The sequence below is a fragment of the Mesocricetus auratus genome, unplaced genomic scaffold (genome assembly GCF_017639785.1).
Source record: "Mesocricetus auratus isolate SY011 unplaced genomic scaffold, BCM_Maur_2.0 Super-Scaffold_100024, whole genome shotgun sequence".
Taxonomy (NCBI): Eukaryota; Metazoa; Chordata; class Mammalia; order Rodentia; family Cricetidae; genus Mesocricetus; species Mesocricetus auratus.
Window position 1 is genome coordinate 2,219,780 of NW_024429205.1, and position 20,001 is coordinate 2,239,780.

The 20,001-nt window shown below is 42.0% G+C and overlaps 1 long non-coding RNA gene across 1 annotated transcript; it reads right to left on the reverse strand.

Annotated features, from left to right (window-relative positions):
- Positions 1-2,155: 2,155 nt before the first annotated feature.
- Positions 2,156-16,521, reverse strand: LOC121133774. The gene is made up of 3 exons (XR_005870752.1): positions 16,323-16,521; positions 16,125-16,210; positions 2,156-2,219 (listed from the first exon to the last, which is right to left on the reverse strand). It is a non-coding gene; the product is annotated as an uncharacterized LOC121133774 (long non-coding RNA).
- Between the last annotated feature and the right edge of the window lie 3,480 nt (positions 16,522-20,001).

Below are 20,001 nucleotides of genomic sequence, written 5' to 3' on the forward strand. Positions count from 1 at the left end.
TGAAGGAAAACAGGTACAAAGGATATTGTCTCAAATTATATGTCTTTTCTTTTTAGCAATTTCTAATAAGACTTAGGCAGGCCTTATACTTTGTAGTCAAATTATCATTTTATCCTGCACTTAGTGTTTATTTCTCTGTTCTTAATTTTTGTGATGTGTGATGATACAAATAAACTTGGTTCTCATTTCCTCAGCAATGCTTCATTTTCTGCTGAAGTTTGATACATTTTCTGAACTGTATTGATGATATTTAGCCCACATAATATTTCCTATCAGTTTTAGGACAATTAAATATGACTATTAAAAGTTATTTTTGTGTTTTATATAGTTTGAGCCACAGCACTCAAGCTATAAGTTTTTTTTTAAACCTAGTATTTGTTGATCTAGATTCCCCTCTGATGTGGAATTCTCAGGTATTTAAAGCACATAGGTTTTATAATGGATGCTAGTACTCCCTCTTCTTGATGATGTAGGTGGGAGCTAATTGGGTCCTAGCAGCAGAGCTATACTTCTCAATTTTCAGTTACCATTAGCTTCTTCTTTCACTGTCCAGGTCTCTTTTCTTTTCTCCATTAGAACCCAAAGCAAACAAACTTGCCTTTTGTCACCAGACCTTTGACTTTACAACTCTGGATCTCTCCTCCATGCCTTTTAGCTCTCCTACCTAGCCTGTAGCTGAGCTACTCTCATATGTATGGTCCCTCCATGCTCACCTGGAGCACAGCTTGCTTCTTCCTTCTCTGCAGATAAGCAGAGTATGTCTGAGTTTTTTATATCTCCATTTCTATGTACTGTGACCTTCCTGCTTCCTCATCCCACTGAAAAAGGTCTAACCTCTGGACACATATTACTTCTTTCAAGAGTTAGAAGAAACAGCCAGGTGTGATGATGGTGCACGTTGCACTCCCAACACTGGAGAGGTAGTGACAGGTTCCTCACAGGAGTATGGGGTTTCTCATAGAAGTGTGGGTGAGTGGTTCCTCAGAAGGATTCCTCACAGAATTATGGGTGAGGGGCTCCTCATATGAGCGAGAGTCAAGTTCTTCACAAGAGTGGGAGAAGGAGTTATTCTCAGGAATGTCATTGAGGGATTCCTCAATGGGGGGTAAGTGAAGGGTTTCTCATGGAAGTGAGAGTGAGCTGTTACTCAGAGAAGCATGGGTTACTCTGAAGGAAGCTGACCAGCAAGTCCCATTCAAATATGGGAAATAACCTCCCAAAAGCTGCATAGAAAGACTTCCCAGAATCAGTCACTCTTCTACCTCTATATTTTGGTATCTTCTTGGACCACGTGAAGTTGAGTCAGGATGGAATGCAATTGGGAGCTTGAGCAGGAGGAAGTGAATGACTATAATCTCAAGTGAGAACCTGCTGATTCTCCTCTTGCCAACAAGGTCTGTGAAGAAATGTTAGTAAACTCAGTATTTATTATGAGTTTCCTACAGGTCATCAGAACAGTTTTGAGTTCCAGGTGGCACTGGCTACATCCCACCTAGAGGACAGAGTTCTACAGTATTGTCTCACAAAGTAAAAATCAGGAATATTTAGCATGTAACTTCATGTATCTACACACACACACACACACAAAGAGAGAGAGAGAGACAGAAACAGAGAGGTATGTATATTTCAATCCTTTCTTGTTCAATGTTTATATTCTTAACAGACGCCCAGACCCTCTCCCCCACATTTCCCACCATCTTGCATGAATTTGTATCATCTGGTTAAAAACAGAACCTTTCTATCAGATATGTTCTACTAGTTACAGGGGCTAGTCTCTCTGTCAGGGGAGAGTCAAGTGAAGTGGTCATCTATACTGCTGGGTACATTAGAGACAGGCACTTTGTCTTCTGTGCTGGGCCCTTTAGTGGTCAATCACAGGCATAAAATAATTTGGGGGTCAGATATTTTAGTCAAAATATGTGACCTCAGTTTATCTCAGCATACTGCTGGCCGGAGCCAGAGCTCGATTCCAGGCGACATTCCTCTGCAGCGTCTCTTCTCTCTCCCATTCCCTTAGTTATAGTTTCTTGTGTGTCAGGGTGGACTCTGGGATCTGTTCAGGGCTTTGGTGTTTACCACATTGTTCAGATTTGTTCACTGATGGCATTATCTACTTGGTATTTTCCATCATTCTATATTTATATGGTTCTTTTCAAAGCTGGTCATCTCTACAGGGAGTGTGGGATCCTTCCATAGGAAGTTGTTAATAACAAGCCCTGCTGTGTAAAGAGTTCATAGTTCTGGGGTTACTGCTTCAGCAGACACAGCTGCACCAACCAGTAATGTAACCCCTCCCATGTTATGCCACCCAGCCAAACTTGAGATCACAGTAAAGCAAACAGTTCTCATTTACTATCGTGTGGTCCATTGAATGTTTCAGCCTCAGTGCTTCCCCTGCTCTAACAACATGAGATGATCACTCCCCAGTACTGCTTAAGATCATTTCTTCTGGACTTATAGCTGAAGGTTAAGTTTTGTCAGCCTTTTGTTATTTCACGAGTTCCAATGTTTGTGTCTGGTAAATGGAAATTAGCACAAGGACTGTGGAGGTTCTTTGTGTCTTTAATGATCTTTATTACTCAGTGTGATCTGAGAAACTTCATGGGTCAAAGATGTCTGGTCTCAGGGTGGAAGGTGTCCCATGGAAACTGTGGTAGACCTAAGGTAGAAACTGTGACTCAGGAAGAATGTGAGGAGGACAGAGAGGCTTTCTTCTCTAGGGACTATAGCAGGTACAGGACTATATGTGGCTTCAAGGAGGAGACTGGGGGAACAGTCTATCAGAAGAAGATCCATTTCCTAAATACCCATGGCAAAAGCCATGATCTAGGCAATCACAGATCACCAGTTTGCAACAAATCTCTCTGTTTATGTGTCAGGAGGCCTGGACAAACAAATTCTGTGGACTAATCACTGCATAGATTCCTGGATTTGCATTGGGGATGGAAGAAATAATTCTTATTTCTTATTTCAGTAAGTACCAAAATGAACACTCTTGCTGTTACATTGGTAGGGGGTGCCAAAATGACCTTAGGGCAGAGGAAATAAGAAATACACTACTTAAGAAGTGGTAAATACAGTCAACCTCATCTTCAGTCCAGTTGGTTACTGGTTACTTTCAAAGATCACAAAAGTGATAGCAAAGATTAAATAAAGACACAAGCCCAAGGACAGAGGGCCAACAAGACAGTAAAAGATGACAGTAACAAAATCTGGACAGAGAACATATCAGGTCAGCATTTGGAAGCCCAGGGTTCCCAGATGTCTGAGAATAATCCAATAAAAGACACACAGAAGAAACAAAATGAGAGAAAAAACCAAGACACTTGGAGAAAACAAAAAGTTACAAAAAAACTTTGAAAATGATAGTCTCAGGACATACGAGAAGATAATACACGCCTAAAATAGAAATGGGAGTTTATATGAAAAGGAAAGAGATTCAAAGAGCCAGAAAGATCCCTTGCATATTAAAATTTGATGTACCAAATCCCAGCAGTAGGATTGGGATATAATCTTGCAAAAATTTCCTAGAAAGTAGAACAAAAAATAAAGAGGGAGGAAGACAGACCTGACAATAGTTAGATGGATGGGGGTTAAGTAAGTCCAGTGCCTGTGAGACTCAGAGTAAAGCGTAGTATGTGAGGGAGTGATGGGAAACTGAAAGCAATGTGTGTTCACAGCTGAAGGACACAGGGGTGCAGGCTACAGACGAAGGACGCACTAAGGACCCAGCACAACCATCCCGGAATGGCAGGCAGCAGACGGGGAGGTGTGGGGAGAAACAAAAAGCCAGGACCCAGCTCCAGGGGGTGTTCATGGATGGGCATTCTGTGTGGGCTGTAGGACAGGCGTTTGGAGTTAGAAGAAAAGTTGAGTTTCAGTCTGACATCTAACATCCCAATAAATGAGCCACACAGATGGAGACTGAGGATAGACTGTGCATATGTGTACCATGCATGTGTGTGCAAGGCACATGCAGCACACGCATGTATGTGCGCAGGCACATCTGTGCATAAATCACATGCTAATTATACACTGTAATCCATTCATCCCATCCTTTCCTTGAATCACTGATTTACAGTTTAATATTTTCATTTTATGTGTGTCAGTGTTTTTCTGTATATGTGCATGTATACCATGAGTATGTAGCGTTAGGAGAGGGCAACGGATTCCCTGGAACTGAAATTTCAGACGGCCATGAGTTGCCTTGTAGGTGCTGGGAAATGTATCGGGATCCTCTGCAAGATCAGCAAGTGCTTTTAACTGCAGGCCCATCTCCCTATCACATTCATTATGGTTTTTTTTATGACAGGAAAATGACAAATAATTATCTATAATATCGGGAAATATTTGCTACATGTAAATCTGGTCAAGTAGAGTGTGAAATTCTACTGGAAGGTTGCTAATTCTCCCAAAATGAAAAGAAAATGGTAGTAATAGGACTGGTCCTTTCTCTCCTCTCAGAACACATGTGTGGCCTCGAGAGTGGCACCACAGAAGAGGTCGGGGAAGAGCAAAGTGACTGAGGAAACTGCCGACAGTGTCCCTCCACTTTAGACCCGGCCTTGGAGCAGAGCAGAGCCCCGAAGTGTGCCTCCAGGGTTGAAGTTTAGTCGCTAACAGTTGAAGGTAACAATAATGCTTCTTTAATTCACAACAGAGTAGACCCTGGCCGGTCAGGGTGGCCAGTTTTGGCAAAAGGGGGCACAGGTTCAAGTGAGGAGGCCACAGGGACTTCCCAGCACAGGATGAGCTGCTCCACATCCGGTTGATAGTCTAGAGGGACAATGGCTGGACCCAGAATTCTGCAGACCCTAAGGGAAGGCTATTGACAATGAAAGATTAAATGCTGGGAAATTCCTCTTAAAATTAGACTGTAACTGGGTTTGGATGGTGGCTTCAGGGAAAGTGTTTGTGAATTTGGATTGGGCATAAGGAATCTAACATACTAATTCCCATATCAGAAAGTCAATAGATTGACCTTTGCCAGGATTAAAAGAAACATCAATCTATGAGAGTTGGGCAGATCCTCAGTACCTGCCATGTGAAAGTGAGGACCTCTGTTCAGATTTCCAGCATCCATATACAAATAACAGGCATGGCATGCACCTTTAATCCCAGTTCTGGGAAGGGGAAGGCATGTGGCTCCTTAGAGCTCATTACCTAGATAGCCTAGCCAATCATGCCCTCTAGGTTCAGTGAGACACGCTGTCAAAAGTTATTTTAAAAAAATTTAAAGGTGAGGAGAGTAACTGAGGAAGGCATCCAATATTGACTTACAGCTTCTACACACAAACACACACACACACACACCTCTACCCTCAGCCCACATATACACAAAGAAACAGCAATATGTGAGCCTTTCCCAGCACTATAGATATATACACACACACAATGCACATATACATATGCACACATGCACAAACGCAGGCACACATATGCATGCATGCACAGATATACACATCCACACACAGAAATAGCAAATTCACAGATACACATATACACACACAGAAACAGCAATGCGTGTGACCCACTCAGCACTATAGAGGTACACATTAGAACAGGGGCTGAGAGAGGGGCTTTGGAGAGACAGATGGATAGATGGAATGGATGGCATGCGTGGATGGATGGATGGCCACTGTTTTCCTCAAACACTGAGGAACTGCCTGATCTGTTAACTCCAAGCAAATGTGTAGTTTCGATTTAAAAAATATTAAAACATTATGTTTTATAAGGTGTTTTGTTTATGTTTTCACATCCCAGCCTAAGCTCCCTCACCCTCCTCTACTTCCAATTCTTCCCCGCACCTTCCCTCTACCCCTCCTCTGTATCCATTCCTCCGCCACCGTTTTTCTTAAGCTATCCCACGGATATCAGCCAGCCAAGGTATATCAAGTTGCAGTGAGAATAGGCTCCTTCCCTTCTGTTAAGGCTAGATGAGCATTCCAGTAGGAGGGATGGGTTCAAAAAGCAGGCATCAGGGTGAGAGACAGCACCCCCTGCCCCCACTGTTAAGGGTCTCACAAGAAGCCCACCTAGGCCTCTGTGTATATTTTGTGAGTTTAAGGTAGACTCATGCTAATACCTTAAATTATTTTAAATATGAAGGCTTTTTTATCATCCGTATCTATCTCCAGCTGTTGGTCACTGTCATTTTAGCATTTCTAATTGAAGGGAAAATATCAAAATCGAAATAGATGAATACAAAAACATAGTCCCAGACAATGTGAGTTTTCTGCGCTAAAATTTGGAGCCTGATAAGTACTCACAATTAAGACAGCAATGGGAAGTGACTGCCAGATATTGTCTGTGTGTTTTCATGAACTACATGCACAGAATGCCTGAACACACAAGATCCGTGCTAGTCTCAATTTAAAACACTGCAGAAATGACTTCCATGTCTTTTCTCCATTCTTTTCATTTTGAACCACAATTTAGTCTTCCTGTCACACAGCAATGAATTCCAGGTGTCTTCAGGGCCTTGTTCATCCCTGGAAGGTCTGGAGTTGCTGCCCACTTCCAACTCCTGCTGGGCTGAGTTGCTTCCCTGGCCATACAGGACCAAGGCCCTGTTTTACCCAATAACCTCAGCCAGAAGTCTGTTTTCACCTCTTCCTCTTTGGGTTTTTTAATGTGACTCTCTTCCTAGAGCTTTCTACAGCCATGATGGACAGACTGAGCTGTTCTCATTTCCCTGTGTCCTCTTTCACTTAATACTTTCACCAAATAAATAGGAAATACCATGTACAGACTTCAGGTGAACGTAGCTGAACCAACCCAATACCGGGGTGAAAACCATTTAGGGAAGGAAGGCTCTTGGGACTGCTTTCAGGTCATCATTGATGCAAAGCTAGCCAAGAAATTCTTTCCTATGTCCCAAATATTGGTCATTGACATGGCAAAATAACTATATAGAAAGAAAAGCAGTCCTTCGACGCCCCAGGGTGGCTTGAGGTTAGCATTTTCAAGCTATTCAGCCAAAGCTCTTTAGGGCTTGCTATCTTATCTAAAGAACTCAGTGTCACCCTGAGAATGTGCAGTGGCACCACAGCTCATCAGTGAACTCTGCACTGGGCTGGGCAGCAGTGATTACAATACAGATGGCAAACTGTTAGCATGTGAAAGACAAATGGAAATGAGCATTAAAGATGACAGAAATCAAATATTCACCTGGGCTACTATTATCTGCCTTCTCCTTTTCTAACTATGCAACTGGGGAGTAGCCCACAGCCAATGCTTCTTAGCTGCATGGTTTTCAGAGCACTGCTCTGACCTTGGATCTGCCTTCTGTCTCTTGCACCCTGGACTACAAGGCCAATTAAACTCTGTGTAAGCCGCCTTTCATATACACTTCATCTTTTTAAAGTAGTCCATTAAAGACAAGTTAAATAGACCTCCACACGCACGTGTTTGCAGGCATACAGAGAGGAAAAGCAACGTAACAAGTGAGGTCTAATTCCAGCACACAAGAGTGATGCTTGAACCTATGAATGGCAAGGCAGTGAGACAGGAGTGTGGGGAATCTGCAGATACAAGCTCCCTACTGAAGCAGAATCCTGGCGCTCTGCTCTAATGGATTTCTTCCCTGCAGATTCCTTTCCCGGAATGCACCAGCCACCTTCTACGGTGTGAATGCCTAGATGGAGTCTTAACCTGTGCCAAAGGCACTGTGAGGAGATGGAGCCTAGGAAGCCTTCCTCACTAGATGAAGAACCTTGCAGGGATCTGGATGAAAGCCCTGGCACAGTGGGCCTCAGTGGGAGAAACATGCCGAGAAGGTCAACAAGGTACTCCCTCAGTCATCTTGCACAGGGATGAAAAGACTGCCAGACTGAAATTTAACAATTAGTGAAGATACGTATTTTTTTATTCCCCATATTGAATGCTTACTTTTTGCTATATTTGGGGATTTAGTGGGATCCTGGCCCCTCTAGGACCACCACTGTCCAGTTCCAAAGGTAAGATTATCACTTTCAGCCCTGATTCATCAGAGAAATACTATTTAATGAATACTTACTTCTCGATGCCTCAAGTTCAGAATATAGTTAGCTGCCTTTGGAATAACGCCCAAGCAAGGCTGCTATCTCATTACATCTCTAGAAATGACTTTGACCTTTGACTAAATATTTACAACTCATTACTTATACCCAAACACTACCATAGCCTAGGAAGCTTCCAAGCCAACTTTACTTCTAAGTACAAACTGAAACCCTTGTGTCAAAACTCCAAATCACAGGTCAAGTCCCAGTCCAACTTCAGATCTTGCAGAAGCTGTGCTCTGGCTTATTTACTTGAAGGCTGGGAGTATTGAAGATCCATTACACATCCTACTTCTGAGGGTCATGCGGAGAGCCATAGGAGAGCCATCGTCTGTACAGACGATGATGATGGACCAGCTGCAGAAGCCTGGTGTGTCTGTCCAGCAGCTCTGAGTCAGAGCAGAGTGTCTCTGAGCAGAGAACGTTACGTGAAGCATCATGTATGTAACCAGGAGACTGGACATCTGAAGCTCAGGTGAATAGTTACAGACATAGGATTTTACCATTACGTCATGCCAGGGTGCAAGTAAGGAAATAAATGTGCCCTTAGTGTAGCTCATCATGCCATGCTCTGATAATCCTTGGAGGCCTGCTCTTTTTTTTAAGGGGAATGGGGGTAGAGTGGAGGTGGGGGAGGAATGAGAAGGGTGAAATGTCAGGATGCAATGTGTGAGAGAAGAACGAAGGAAAATTAATGTGTACACCAGGATATTTCCTAGAACAGTTCAATAACAGGGGACACAAAACCAACAAAATTACATATATATATATATGTTAATACACTAACATATACAGACATCAACCTAAACACAGATACACTCATATGCATACCTGAATGTACATACACATGTAAAATAATATATATCTACACAAAAATTACAGGATCCATGCACAAACATAAATGTGCATATATGTGTACATATGCATATATACATATATGCATGAGGATCTCTGTGCTGGTCAGCTTTTCAATGTGATGTGCCCAGTATCCTGGGCAGTGGGTGCCTGAAACTGAACAGACAGCAAAGTCCTTGAATAGATAAATGTAGCACAGCCTTTCTTTCATTAGTGTGTATAGTATTTGTGTGTGTGTGCGTGTGTGTGATAGAGAGAGGGGGGAAGAGAGGGAGGGAGGGAGAGACAGAGAGAGTGAGAGAGAGGGAGGGAGGGAGGGAGGGAAGGAGAGAGGCAGGGAGGGAGAGACAGAGAGAGAGGGAGAGAGAGCTGGTACACATATGATTGAATGCATGAATAGAAGTCAGAGGAAAACAATCTTGAGTACTTGACTTCCACTTTGTTAAATACATGGTCTCTTTGTTATTTTCTGTTGCAGGCTGGCTGGGCCAAAAGTTCCCAGGGATTACCCCTTCCTCAACCTCCTGTCACAGCACTGGGATTACAGATGTTAGAGTATTATGTCTGTCTTTTACATGGGTTCTGGGAATTCAAAGTCGCGTCCTCCTCATACTTATGTGGCAAATGCTTTTAACTACTTAGCTATCTCCTGAGATCAGATTTTAATTTTTGATTTGGGAATAGTAAGAGATTAACAACAATGAATAGTAATACAATAAAACAATATTGCTAGCACCACATTGACCCTTGAAGCCATTATTAAGCAAAATAAGAATGACTTGAACACAAACCTTGAAATACTGTAGTAGGCCTACTGCTAACCAAGATGGCTGCCAGGTCATTATCTTGCAGGCATCATAGGCAGGGTATATGCCCTGAACGAAGGATAGATTCTCATTGTGGGCAAGGCAAAACATTTTATTGTACTGTTCCAGACAGCATGTTGTGCAGAGCATACTTTATTTATTTATGGATTTTCCATTTTATATTTTCAGATAGCATTTGAGCACTAGCAGCAAGAATTGTGTAAAGAGGCAGTTATTGTGTACAAATATGCACACGTATACATATACATATTCACAGATACACACTAACATATAATCCACTTCTGCCATCCACAAACTTCTGCACATACATGCACAAATGTGTACACATACACACATGCTAATATTGGTCCTGTATGCACTGGTATATAGAAGATAACAATTAAGCAGTCTTAAGTAAGGTGGGTAAGTTCATTGCATGAACATAATCATAAAATGTAAATTTCACTAATAAATTTACTTCAGCTGAAAAAATTACAAAAAAAGCAATGAACTCTTTCATAAAGGAATAAAGTATATCTAAGGTTATTCAAGGTTATTTACCAGAATTACTGGTACTATGACAAAGAAAGCTTAGCAATCAGTCCAGACAATGTGGTTCAAACAGCATAGCAGGGAAGTTATCTGATGTCACTCTGGAGGGTTTTGCAATCCACATCCAACAGGCAAAGACAAAAATGACACCTTGAACAAACAGCCTAAACAGAATTTTGGGGCCAGAACACTTCTGCTATATCCCAAACCAAAACAATACAAGAAGCCAACCATGAAGTCTTGAGGAGACTTAATGAGAAAAATTATTGGGAGAAAGACTGAGTCGGATGACCTCTACATCAGTATCAGTTGATTTAGTTATTACAGAAGACCAGAGGAATCAGAAGAAAACACTTAGGGTTGCTTACAAATCGTAGTCCCTGTGTAAGATGACTGGGCAGAGAGGGACCTTTCAAGTTCTAGGCTCCACTGTGTGGGGCTCACCAGTGTACACTGAGGTTTGTCTTGTGTTCCTAGCAGGAGACTCAGCTTTACACTTTCATTTCACAGAGGCCCAAGTCATGTACAAACACAAAATCAAAATTTGGAGTGACGACTGAACCCCCCATGAGTTTGGAGGCTTGGATTTGGCCCAACACCGTGACTTCCACTCAGATTTAAACTATTTTTAACTCCACTATAAAATACAGAGCACCGACAAGCAGCGCTGCAAGCAGGGTCCGCCTAAAATACTAAGAGAAGTGCGAGACACACCATCTGGATAATCCAAAGGGCAAAAGAAAAAGAAAAAAATACAACAAAAGAGCAGGCAGTGTAGTAGACCTGCAGGCTGCAGAGGCAGGGCAGGTGGCCAGGGACAGGGGATGACATCATGCCCAGCAGAACTCTTGATAGCAAACACCAAGCAACTCACAAATGCAAACCAAACGTAGACAAAAGAAAGTACCTCTCTCTCTCTCTCTCTCTCTCTCTCTCTCTCTCTCACACACACACACACACACACACACACACACACACACACACACACACACACACACACACAGTCCCAACAGTCATAGGGGTTGCTTGGCTCTACATCCTATTGTAGAATTTTCAAGAGCAAAGACATTCTCAGTAGGGCCAGAACTAAGCTTCCATACTTCTAGGATGTATGGGATCTGAAGTGGTTTGCAACTTATTTAAATAATTTCTGCTCATAATTTTCAGGTGCCATTACTCATACAAAAATAAAAAGAGCAAATCATGTCATTTGATTTATTTTGCAGCTCACCATCACTCGATACATTTGTAATTGTCTATAGGCACAGTTTGCCAATCATCTACTAAATTTCAACTCCAAATAGGAGTCCTGGTCTACCTTTCAGTCTTGATTTTTATTTTTAGAACAACTTCAAATTCACACAAGATTATGAGGGTGGCACAGAGTTACTCTAGTGTTCCTGCAAATTCAGAGCTTTCTACAGTCAGCATGTCCCCAAAACATAGTCAGAGCCATTCAACATAGGTCTACCTCCTCACAGAATCCACAGTGACACCTAATGAACACTAAGGTGCTGAGCTCACAGAAAACTTCCTGGATTCCTCTTGCTTTGGGAACAAGATCAGTCTCTGTGTTAGTCTATAGGTGCCTACGCTTGGCCCTCTCTTGAACCTGTGAAGAATGTCTCTCTGTGAAGGGTGCCTGATGCTGTAAGTAGGAGTCTATCACCAGAACCAAGCAAAATTGCACCAGTACCATGACCACAGCCCAAATAAAAACCATGAGAGCATGTATCTCATGTGATTTTGAGTGCAAAGAGTGAAAAGTCTGGATCTTTGAAAGTCCTCTTCACAGTTTAGTAGCTGTGTGATCTTGGATAGGTCATTTCATGCCTTTAAGACTGGGTGACATTAAATGTCACTGCCTCACACAGATGTTCTCAAGCGGAGTAATATTTTGCAAAGACCAGCGGCAAAGTGCTCCACAACTTAAGTTCTTCTGTTGTGAAAACACAGCCATAATTTCTGCGAAACAGCTCACTTGGGTCAGGTGAGCCTTCTGAGTATTTAGCATTGAGGGAATCACAGTTATTGTCTTCTTGAGGACATGCAGTATGGCTCCTGGGTTAGAGTGACATAGAGACTCTAAGTCTGAGATGAAGCATACTTAGCATCCCAGCTCTAGCTTTCGTGTCGGCTTGGATGCTGTCTGCATATATCCAAGCATTTACATAGGGCATAATTCCTCTTCAGGAAAGGGTTCAACATTGCTCCTTTTGGGTGATGAAGTTATGTATGGCTGAGTATAGGAGTGAACCCTGGACAAAGCTGAAAGACTGTGGACTCACCGGCTAGTTTGATAACAAATTCTGGCATAGAGATTTGCAGTTGTGCCTGGAACTATGCATGTTTCATAAAACATCCTGGTCCAAACACTTAGGATTCACATTCAGAATAAAATCAGTAACATCACCAGTTCAAAAACCAAACCACCCACACAGAATCAACAAAGATGAGGGAGCCCATGATTCACCCCTCTTGTTAGGGTGACAGATGCCAAGTAGATTCTAGTTTTTTAGGAGGCAATAGTGTGGGCAGGTCAGTTCTCAGAAACATTGAGTCTCATGACTATGTCCAAGAAAACTGTCACTAAAAGCAGAATTCTCAAAATAGGTGCTCATAAAGGCCATACAGGCATTATCAAGGAATGACCAGTAAGCACATTCAGGAGGTAAGACCCAGGGACAGCAGGGCCTTGTAACCCAATGGGGTCACATTGAACCCAGAAAGCGGACACAAGGACACAAACCCCAGGTGAACCAGGCTACAAGGTCAGTTACAAGCTTAATGTCACATGTCCAGAAGCATAGCTGAAGATTCATGAGCTGGTGAGGGTAAAAATAATAGAGGGAAGAAAAACAAATATCTAAACAGCAACTAACAGAATTTTAAAGTCTGTAATAGATGATGCAATTCTAAAACTAAAAATGTGGAAAATAAATTGAGACTTTTTTGCGTGCTGAAGGAAGTTAGGATGAGGTACAAACATTGCAATGACTGATGACATAACAGCTCAATCTAAAGAGAATAAGTGATAAAAACTACTGTAAACAGTCATACCAACAAAGAATTCAACAAAACCACCAAATTCCTAGAAAATACATTCACCAAAACTGTTGCAAACAGAAGCAGAAAGCTGGAATAGTTACTGTAGAAATGAATCTTTGAAGATGCTCCTACAAAGAAATCCCAGAGCCAGAATCAGCATGCTTCCAAGGTGAGCCCCAGCTACAATGACTATCCCAAGGTATGCAAAGAGAAGATGACCTCAGGCACCTTCTGGAATTTATCACAAATGTAATTAAGACAGAGAGAAGCGTAGGTGAAAAGACCCATTATTTATAAGGAAATAGATGAGAAATTTGAAATAAAATAATAGCAATCTCTTTGTACACGTGAACATTTAAATGATTCAAAACCAATAATCAAATTAGATATTTTCTAGATGTACAATTTATCTAAACATTTCCATATATCATACATAATATAAAATTTATATATTAATAAAGAAACTTTTAAAAACACTTCCTGAGATAGAAGTCTTACATGAACTGAAGTTCCCAGGGAAAAAAACATAACTATATTAGATTCTAAGAGGCTAAATCAACTGACTAAAACTTGTTGACTAGAGAGCTGGAAAGTGGCAGATTCAGAGTCTAATTGCCTGGAGCTATCTCTACTCCCCTTAATAGCCATTCCTATCACAACTAACATTCAGGCAAAGACATTTTGGATATATTCTTAGCAGATCTCTAGCTTCTGTTAGCCTCCTCTTGTTTTGTTTGTTTGGGATTCAAACTTCCTGAATTCATTCTATCTTGGTACCCAAGTCATTGAGTCAAGGTGATGTGAAGACCACCCACAGTGCCAGACACGATTGATTGTGAATCTCTGCCTCAGACATATGCATCTGGGGCAGAGATTTCCTGCTTTACTCAGACCTTTCCTCCTGTTGTTTCTGTCAAAGTATCAGTCAAGCACACTGACTCACCACTTTCCTGTGTTCTGTGACTATGACAGGTTCATGCAACCCTTATCCAGTTGGAGCCTGTCTTTTGAGACATGAACACTTATGTTTGTATTTCTAGGTCATGCTCACTCACATTTGGCTCAAGAATAAATTATGGCATGTTCCCTTCTAGGTGAGGCTTGTGTTTTGCCAACAGTTAGGGCATAATCATTTTAAATTGGATTTGTGGATCTGATTATCACATTGTGCCTCATAAATATGTGTAGTTAAAACAATAATAATTAGTAAGAACAAACAAAATACCCAAATTAAGAAAATCATGTGACCATCTCAATAAAGTAATTCTCACATCGAATTATGCCTGGAAAAAAAAAGAGTCCAAGTCAGCAATAACATTTTTAGCAGAGAATAATAAAACTCCATGCTATTTTTGCATTTTTAGTCTAAATTGTCATTAAATTATTTGTTAAGAAAATATATTTAAAAGGTATAAATGCAAAATGATCAGGAGAAAGAAAGGGAGACACACATAAAAGACCTTTGTCCCCATGTCCCTGAGGCTGCACCAGGTTGTGGCTGTAATCCTACAGTGATGTCATTTCCTGGTGCCCTGGCAGAGCCTTGCAGGATGGTTCCATCTGGGGTCCTCCCCCCAAATCAAAGAACCAATCCAAAGAGTTGGCTGAAAGACAGAGTTAAGTAAATGGCCTATCTGATAAAGCTCGCTGTCAAGGGCCAACTTGAAAGGAAGAAAACCAGTTTAATTTCCTGTTGTGTCTCCAGGGCCTTAACAATGGTGTCTCAGCTACATGCAAGGCAGCCACAGGGTTCTCTCGAGTTCCAGAGGCCATTCAGCTGTACACAACGCCACCCAGCCGAGCCACACTGTCTGTTCCTCCCCGAATCACAGAGTCACTGCCAGTCTCCCCTTCACCTGTGTCTGCTCTACCTGAGACATCATCATTCTGTCTGCCTTAGTTAGGTTTCTGTTACTGTGAGGAGAGCACCATGGATGAGAAAGGGTTGATTTCAGCTTGCAACTCTCAAGTCACATTTCATCTCGTAGGAATCAGGGCAGGAGCTCAAGCAGGCAAAGAACCTGGAGGCAGGAGCTTATGCAGCAGCCATGGAGGGGAGCTGCTCACTGGCTTGCTCATACATTCCTTAGACATCCCAGGACCGCCTGCCCAGGGGTGGCACCACAGTGGACCGAGCCTTCCCACATCCATCATGAATCAAGAATGTACCCCCAAAGGTTTGTCCACTCTGATGAAGGCATTTTTTTTTCAATTGAGGTTCCCTCTTCCCAGATGATTCTAGCTTGTGTCGAGCTGACATAAAACTAACCAACACATCTTTGGACATTTCAGTCAGAAAAAAAATCCTGGCCTTAATATTTTTATTTCACCTGCAATAATAACCATATCCTCATACTGTTGCCTAAGACCCTGCCCAGTCTCTTCTATGCATACACACCCCCTGTGTGTTCAGATACACATGTACAGCCAGGGACAAACTCATTTCTTTTAGATATGTGACATTTGATCTGTCCATCACCACACACCAGACCGTTGCTGCTGCAGAGCTGGGAACATTCGCTCCCTCTGCTCCTGCCCAGATGTCCACACGTTGGGCTCCTCCACATTTACCTCTGCAATAGTCTACTAGAGATGGTCTCTCAGTGCATCCCTTGCTAGCCATGCAGTGTAAATGCCAGCTTTGATTGGCATTTACATTTAGGAATTTTTCATTGCAGGTTCCTGGTTGGCCCTGGAGATTTCTTTTACCTTGGGAAATTTTCGTCACTCTAATCTGGTATGCCTGTTGTGTCTCACCTTAGAACAAGTTCAGAGGTGTTTTCTGTCTCCTACTCAAAATTTTCATTTCTATATTCCTTCTTACCTGCATGAAGATAAGGCCATGCTTTCTTACCACCGAGAACAAGACGTTAGGACCAGGCTTTTTCCTTTCCATTCAGGACCACCAGCCTGGAAGAGCCCCCATCATTACATTGACCATTGAAAAACACCTCCACTCAAAAAAATTCTTTCTAGAGTTTAAATTGTGCTCTGGTCTGTTCAAAGTCATGACATTACTTACTTCGTTCAAAACATAAGGCAGAGTCTTCATTGACGGTGTTGAGAGTATGCTGTGTCCCACCCCACGTGTCTCCACATCGTACAAAGCAGTGGTTTTCAGACTGTGTCTTGTCTCAGGAGACTCCGTTTTGAAGGACAAATGGCTGCAGCCCCAGGGTGGATGCGGACATCACAGCCCCTCTCAGGTACCCCCCATCCAGCACAGACTGACACATGACTCGTTCCTGAGAGTAGAAAGAGAAACACCTTGTACGTTCATTTGGGGAAAATTAAGACTATAGAGGCATTTGGGCATACTAACACCATACTAGAGAAACTAAGCCTAGGAATTAACAAACACTACTGCTGTGTTAAATGCTTTATTCCTTAGGCCTTTTTTTTGAGGGGCCTGCCACCCAGCTCACAAATAAATCACACATGGAGGCCTATTCTTAGTTAATGAATGCCCAGTCTTAGCTTCACTTTTTCTAGCCATCATTTTTTTCAAACACGAATTATCCCATCTACCTTTGCCTCTAGGCTTTTCCTGTTCTCTTACTTCCTTAAATCTTACTCTTACTCTGTGGATTACTGTGTAGCTGGGTGGCTGACCCCTGACATTCTCCTCTCCTTGTCCCCTTGCTTCTCCTCCTATTTATACTCTCTGCCTGCCAGCCACACCTATCCTTGTTTCCGTCTCATTATTGGCCATTCCCTTTTTCATTAGACCATTGGGTGTTTCAGACAGGTAAAGAATCACAGCTTTACAGAGCTAAACAAATGCAGCATAGACAAAAGTCAGACCCCTTAAAATAGTATTTATTGTACCACACACTACAGACCAAGGAAGGACTATAACACTCTTACCTGAATCCCATTAAATGATAGACACCTACCATTATGATGACAAGGTCCCACGTGATCATCATCAGATACCTGCAGTGGGCATCAAAGACGGCAAGAAGAGGACTCCCAATTGTCCCTGGAGCTTTGGTCAGCTCAGTTTCCCTCCTCTCTTCACTGACGTGGTCATCTCTACTGCTTGTTCGTCTACCTAGTCACTCACTGGGACCTGGATCTAAACGCTCTGTATCCTGTTCTCAGACCCAGGTTTGGCCTTTCATCTCCCAGCTCAGTTTTGCTCTCAAAGCCAACTCCAGCAGCAGCAGCAGCAGCAGCAGCAGCTCCTTCCTACACCGGTTTGGTTCCTTATCTTATCTACACACACTCCTTCTCAGATCACTTCTGAAGCCTCTTGAACTCCCCTGCAGCCTCTTTGGTTTGTACTCATTGTGTAACCCATATATATATATGAAGACAGATGTGCAGATATACTTACAGTGTGCTGTGTGATGGGAGACCTAATATTAGTAATTAAGACTGGAATAAGAGAACCTGCATTCATCTCAGTGAGGCTACCAAGTTAGGTAGGGTTTTATGACAAATCGCTGTCATTGGAACAGCTAAAATTTGTTAACTCATTACTGTTTAATAAATCTAGCCTTGTGGGAAAATACAAATGTCTGTTTATGTTTCTGTCTTAGGGTGCTCATGGCAAGTGGTCTGCAAGGCCCCCATGTGACCTGGTTTTTCCTTTCTCCTCTGGTTCCACAGCCAACTATTTTTAAAGTATTTCTCACTTAAGGTATAATTTACAGAAATTCTGCCTTTATTTCCTCCCATGATCCCCCCACTTCTCCCTATGCCCCTTTTCAAGCCTAACTTTTGTTTCATCATTGCATGTGTGCATGCATGCATGTATGTATGTGCACACACATATACATATATATACACAAATATATCCTGATAAGTTTGTTTTTTGTTGTTTATGTATGTATGATTTCAGGGCTGGCCACTTTACATTGGATAACCAATTAGGGGGCTCATCCTAGGAGAGGCTGATTCTCTCTCTCAGTAATCATTAGTTGCCTGTGGTTCTTTGTCTAGGGGTGGGACCCCATGAGATTTTGTCCCTTCTGAGTTAGCATCCCTTTTGGTATTGTCATTGTTCAAGTCTTGTTTATTTAGCCCTTTGTAGGAGACAATCTCACAGCAGACTCCCTGGTCCTCTGGCTCTTACAATCTTTCCACCTCCTCTTTGGTGATGCTCCCTGAGCCACAGGTACAGGAGTTACATTGTAAATGTATTCATCCATGGAACTGTATTATGTCCAGATGAGGTTTTCTGTGTGCTACATATGTACAAAGAATTAATGCCCAGAGTATACAAAGAACTCAAAAGCCAAGAAAACAAATCATTAAACTAAAAAGTAGGCTAGAGATCAACAGAAGAGTAAAACCAGTTAAGAGATTTAGAAAGTGTTGCCCGTCCTTAGCAGTTAGGGAAATAAAAATTAAAACAACTTGGAGATTTTATTTCACCCCCTGTCAGAATGGCTAAGATCTACCAAATGACTGACAACAAATGCTGGCAAGGATGTGGGGAAAAGAAGGACCCTCATTCACTGTTGGTGGGAATGAAACTGGTACAGCCACTCTGGAAATAAACGTGTAGATTCTTCAAAATGCCAAAATAAATCTATCATATGACCCAGCTATGCAACTCTTGGCATATGCCCAGAGGACTCAACATCCTACTCCACAGATACTTGCACAGTTGTGTTCATTGCCGCCCTAGTCACAATAGCTAGGAAATGGAAACAACCTAAGTGTTCTTCAACAGATGGATAGAAAATGAAAACATGGTGTATACACACCACAGGATTCTATACAGCTGTAAAGAAAAATAAAATCATGAAATGTTTAGGTAAATGGATGGATCTAGGAAAGATCATATTGAGTGAGGTATCCCACTCCCAGAAAGACAATGTAGTTCCTAGTGCCAAATCTTCAGATGTGAGTCTATAACCCAGAGTAACCTCAAAAACTAGGGAAGTGTTAAGTGCCTATATGGTAGGTGAGGAAGTGGGGGGGTTAGCAGTACATAAGTGATATTAATGGGGAAAGTGGGGAGGGGGCTCTCATTGAGAAGAGGGGAGGGAGGTCAATATAGAAGGAGAATTAAAAGGGACAATAAACACTAAGAGTCTTAATGAATCATTTTATTTTTACATATACTACTATATACATGTTAAGATATATATATATATATATGCATCTCTCTCTCTCTCTCTCTCTCTCTCACACACACACACACACACACACACACACACACACACACACTTTGCAAAGTTCTACCACCTAGGCTTACAATGCTCCCCACAGGAGTCACAGACTGTCCTTGTTGGTTTTTTTTTTTTTGTCAACTAACAAAAGCCAGAATCATTTGAGAAGATGGAACCTCGATTAAGGAAAATGTCTCCATATATTGGCCTGTGGACAAATTTGTGAGGCACTTCCTTGACTAGTTATTGAAGGGATAGGCACAAACCACTTGGGATATGTCTCCCCAGGCAAGTGAACCTGATTAGTCAAGAGGAAGGCTAAGCAAGTCATGAGTGAGCCGGTGGACAGTGTTCCTCTGTGGTTTCTGTTTCAGTTCCTCCCTTAAATTCCTGCCTTGGCTTTATCTGATAATGGATTATAAATTGTAAGCTAAAATAAACCCTTTCCTTCCCAAGTTGCTTTTGGCCATGGTGTTTTATCACAACAAAGAAATCCTAACTAAGACAACTATCTAACAAAGACCTCTATACCACACATGAGAAACCTTTGTTTGGGTTGTTGGTGAGCCCAAGTAA